At 36.2% G+C, this 5000-nt stretch overlaps 1 long non-coding RNA gene across 1 annotated transcript in view; it reads left to right on the top strand.

Annotated features, from left to right (window-relative positions):
* Positions 1-4068, top strand: part of LOC113829297 (uncharacterized) — a 5754-nt gene extending 1686 nt beyond the window's left edge. The window contains exons 2-3 of the long non-coding RNA XR_003477885.2: positions 2338-2673; positions 3759-4068. This is a non-coding gene — a long non-coding RNA (uncharacterized lncRNA). The remainder of the gene's footprint in view (positions 1-2337; positions 2674-3758) is intronic.
* The last annotated feature ends 932 nt before the right edge of the window (positions 4069-5000 follow it).

Below are 5000 nucleotides of genomic sequence, written 5' to 3'. Positions count from 1 at the left end.
AAAGAAAAAATTGACTTTTGTAACATCTTAGTTTGATATCTGAGCTCATCAAGAGCACCAAGTGCCAAAAAAAAGGGATTAAATATGAAGCAATCCAGACCGTAGAATGAAGCAAATGAATATTTATCGTTTCCAGATACTAAGGTATTTTGTTTATTATTTGATGGTGTAAATGCAGCTCTGTCTTGCTGCACATACCAAGGTGAAGATAATGTTTCCCAGGGGGCTGCCCCCCATCAATCCTTTCTTCGGGCATTGCCCAAAGGGAACACCTAGTCACGGCAACTAAAATTGTTAGATTGTGTTTGTTTATTGGTCAGTATGTTTTTTAGGGTTGGAACGTGTGAACTCCTGTAGATTTTACTGAATTGTGGTTTTGATTCTTGTAGATTTTTTTTTAATATTGGCACATTTGTCTATGGAATTTATAAAATGGTGGATGCATCTGTAGAGTTTCATTAGCTGATATAAGTGTTTTTTGTGCTGCTTTTACATAATTATTTCTCAGTACTTCATGTTTAAGCCTGTTCTACCCCATAATTTCCCTGATATACTTCATGCCCTCCCCTGCTATAAGGACTATCACTTAAATGGTACTTGATCTCCTCAACGATTTATTCGCAGAGGAAACAATGCCAAGAATCAAAGAAATCATTAGATTTCTGTCAGGAAAACTTTTTTTTCGACTTCGTCTCTGGGACAATCACCAAAGTGTAACTGAATTACTTATATAATATATTACTCCTTCGGAAAGGATCAAGTTTCAGGTGTTTACTTTTGGGGCACTGTAGTGAATGAGTTCTTGTGTTAATATGATATTCACTGCATGTTTTTTGTAGCGGACATGATATGTAATGGTCAGAATTACCAAACCCAGTCAACTTGGTAAAGCAATTCCCCAGCAGTTTCTTTACTCATATATTCTCCAATACAGCCATGTTAGCAGATTGCGATATATTATCCTAAAACTAGCCATAGATATATTAATTGGTGTAGAATATATTTCCATTGAATACAGAAAGAAACTAAGTTTCTGTGCTACTGTAGTAATTCACACACTCATAAAGAAAAATTCTAGGATTATTTGTTTATTAGTAAAGGAATAGATACTTTGAAATTCATTGATAAGTTATTTCATCAATTATTAGTAAAGGCAAAATTAAAATAATCTGTTGACAGATCATTGTTGCATTTAAGGAAAACAAATTAAAGGAAATTTGAATCTGAAAGGCCTCCTTGCATATTTTGTAATATGTCTTTTCAGAGAAAGTTTTCCACTGTTACACTTGAAAGCACTAGAGTGTTAAGCTGTAAAAAGACTGATTTAGATACAGCATAAGTGGAGCATGAAACTTCCACTTTGCCTGATGATTAATGGATGTTCTGCATTCAAACTTTGTGATGCATCTCCTGATCTTTACTAGGGTTATATATCTCTTACAGGAGCCATTTTTATCCTAGACTCAAAGGAGAAACTGTATATGTGTATTGTGAAGCCAAAGGTGACCAATTCATAAATAATAAGTAATGAGTAATGACTAAAAATTGCAAAAAAAAAAAGAAAGAAAGGAAAAAGCACCATTGCCAAATTCGTTACTCTTAGAAAAATATATAACATTTCTATTACCATTGTAAAAAAACAACAACGTTGTTACGAAACAGTTACTAAGAAGAGCATTATCCCTGCCACTATAAACCTTATCATAACCTAACCTACCTGACCTGATCCATCCTATTATAACACACACACACACACACACACACACACACATACACACACACACACACACACACACACACACACACACACACACACACACACACACACACACACACACACACACACACACACACACACACACACACACACACACACACACACACTCACACACACACACTCACACACATATTTATGTATGTATGTATGTATATGTATATATATGTTTATAGCCAGGGCGGCTTTACCAATGTACTGGTATATTGTAAACATTCCCCTCCACATCCCTAGTAAAAAAAGTAATTTTTTAGAACAGAACTATAAAAAAATTGTAAAACAACAACTATTGCATGTATCAGAAATAACGTATAAATTCAAGCAAGAGTAAAAATAAGCCACTAATATCTTAAAATGTTGTGAGGACCTATATGGGATTTGCAAAAGTAGATTTACAACCTAGTTATTAATATGTGTGATTTGGCAGGACATGAAGAGATCATAATTTTAATTACTCACTGAGAACAATACAAACAAAAACTCTATACAACGTACATAAATACATGTGTTTGAATATTTTGAGGTATGTTTTTACTGATTTATCTCTCTCTTTTTTTTTACAGGGGTCCTGCCTCATACTGTCTGATGCCATCCATCATGTAAATAGCTTTGTTGATTCTGTATCAGGAAGTAGGAAGAAATTGACTTAGAAATTAATTTAACAAAACTGAATAACTGTGCCGCATTTCTAACCCGACTCAGGGCTTTGGTGAAGAATATTTTATAGGTGAAAGCATATCCATTTAAATAGTATTTTGGGAATACATAATAAAATACCGCACAAAAAAAAGAATGATCATTGGTAGTCAGTGGGAAGAGGATTTGCAGTCCGGATACTCAAGAGGTTGTGCAATATTATGAGAGCTGGAGCACTGGCCTTTCAATACTGGAACTGTGAGGTAAGGGTACAAGACATATCTTAAGGAGTGTGATATACATGTCATGTAAATATGATATAAGTTCTGGATGATTTATATGGAAAATATGTGCAATTGTGTACTATCACTTGTTATTCTGTTATATTTTTATTATTGACTAAAGCAACCCTTTCCTTAGGTGCAGCTCTCTCTCTCTCTCTCTCTCTCTCTCTCTCTCTCTCTCTCTCTCTCTCTCTCTCTCTCTCTCTCTCTCTCTCTCTCTCTCTCTCTCTCTCTCTCTCTCTCTCTCTCTCTCTCCCTCTCCCCCTCTCTCACTCTCTCCCTCTCTCGCTCTCTCCCTCTCTCCCTCTCTCTCTCTCTCCCTCTCTCCCTCTCTCTCCCTCCCTCTCTCTCTCTCTCTCTCTCTCTCTCTCTCTCTCTCTCTCTCTCTCTCTCTCTCTCTCTCTCTCTCTCTCTCTCTCTCTCTCTCTCTCTCTCTCTCTCTCTCTCTCCCTCTCTCCCTCTCTCCCTCTCTCTCTCTCTCTCTCTCTCTCTCTCTCTCCCTCTCTCCCTCTCCCTCTCTCCCTCTCTCCCTCTCTCCCTCCCTCTCGCGTCTTCTCTCGCGTCTTCTCTCTCGTCTCTTTTTTCTCTTGTTCTCTGACTCTCTCTCTCGTCTCTTGTTTCTCTTATTCTTATGTTTCTCTCTCTCTCTCTCTCTCTCTCTCTCTCTCTCTCTCTCTCTCTCTCTCTCTCTCTCTCTCTCTCTCTCTCTCTCTCTCTCTCTCTCTCTCTCTCTCTCTCTCTCTCTCTCTCTCTCTCTGTCTTCCTCCTCTCTTCTCTTTTCTTCTCTTTTCTTCTCTTCTGTATGTGTGTGTGTTTTGTTTTGTGTGTGTTGTGTGTGTCATACTCTCTCTTTGTCTGACAGTCTTTCTCTCTCTCTGTGTTTATGTGTCTTTGTCATTGTCCTTCAAACTCTGTCTTTCTGGCTCTATCTTTGTTCTTCTGAGCAGTTTATATATCCTTTAAAGTGTCATTTTTTGCAAATTATTTTTAGATGTAGATTTTATCTGCTAAAAGCATTTTATTACCTAGAAGCTTTCAAACTTATCTGTGGTTCATCTTTACAGGTAATGTCTGGGAACATTTGGAAAACCTAGAGGATGTAGCCATAAAGAATCAAGGATCATTAACCGATGGTGCTATTATGGTGTCTTTGAAGTGTTGTTCTGTGTTTTATATCTTAAGAACAGGTTTCAGTCTATACTAAAGAACAGGATGGAGGAGCCAACCCAAGGGATAAATTGATAAGCAATTATGGTTCCAAATTAGTTGACAATATTTATGTACATGAAGAATAAAACTTTGTATGGCATTTTATATTTCTTTGTATATGAAGGATTCTATAAGATAAAGAAAAGATATGAGTAAATTCAGAAAGATTTTTACTGATTCCTTTTCATTTCTTAATTATCATGTATATGATCTAATATCCTAAATTGTAAACACAAGTTATTCAGAATTTTAAAATAACTGAAAAAAGAAGCTACTTTATTTCACTCCCTGCTCCCTTGTTTATTTTGTTTATCGAAGGAAATTTGCATACCTTAACCCACATATGGTAGGAGTCCTGGGGTTCGTATTGAATCTCACGATAGGGTGTGCACAGTCATCTACTAAGAGGGAAAAAATAGTTGATAATGAGACAAAAGAGGCTTTAAGCTTGTGTTTGAGGGGCAATTACTTCAATAGGAAGTCTGTCTGACATATGTACTAGTTTATGATATTTATGTAAGTTAATGTTATTGGTATGATAATCAGGATGAAAAGTCAGAATGAGAAGGTGAAACAAATTAGATGTTCTGCAAAGCATTATTTGTATATAAGTTTGGCAAGAATTTTGGACACTGTAATATATGCAGTAATATTGAGTTACTGGTTCGTGTATTAATGTGATGCAGTTCCTGTTACAAAAGCCCAGCTATGGATATTAGACAGATATTTGTTGAGCAGATGGGCACCTGGGAATCAACTGGGAAGGATACTGGACCTTATGCTGAATTTTCCCAGAAACCGTGCACTTCATCCATAGCTAAGCTGTGCAATATATGTATTGTTATCCAATGGGAAAGGTTATTTATTCATCATATCAATGCGGTAGTGCATTATTCCATCTTCCATATATTATCAGAATTTTGTTCACTGTATGTTATCAGACCTGCTCATCTGTGTTAAAATGTTAAAAATTAAGAACATTGGGATTTGGATGATTCTTCGTTGTTGACACTTTAGAGAGTATATTAGGATATGTTAAACAGATTTCATACTGGTTGAAGTCAAAGATATTAGGTTTTTAATGCAGCCTGTTCATT

This window comes from Penaeus vannamei, chromosome 33 (genome assembly GCF_042767895.1).
Source record: "Penaeus vannamei isolate JL-2024 chromosome 33, ASM4276789v1, whole genome shotgun sequence".
Lineage (NCBI taxonomy): Eukaryota > Metazoa > Arthropoda > Malacostraca > Decapoda > Penaeidae > Penaeus > Penaeus vannamei.
The sequence above is the reverse complement of the archived record's forward strand: the minus strand, read 5'-3'. Positions and strand labels throughout refer to the sequence as shown.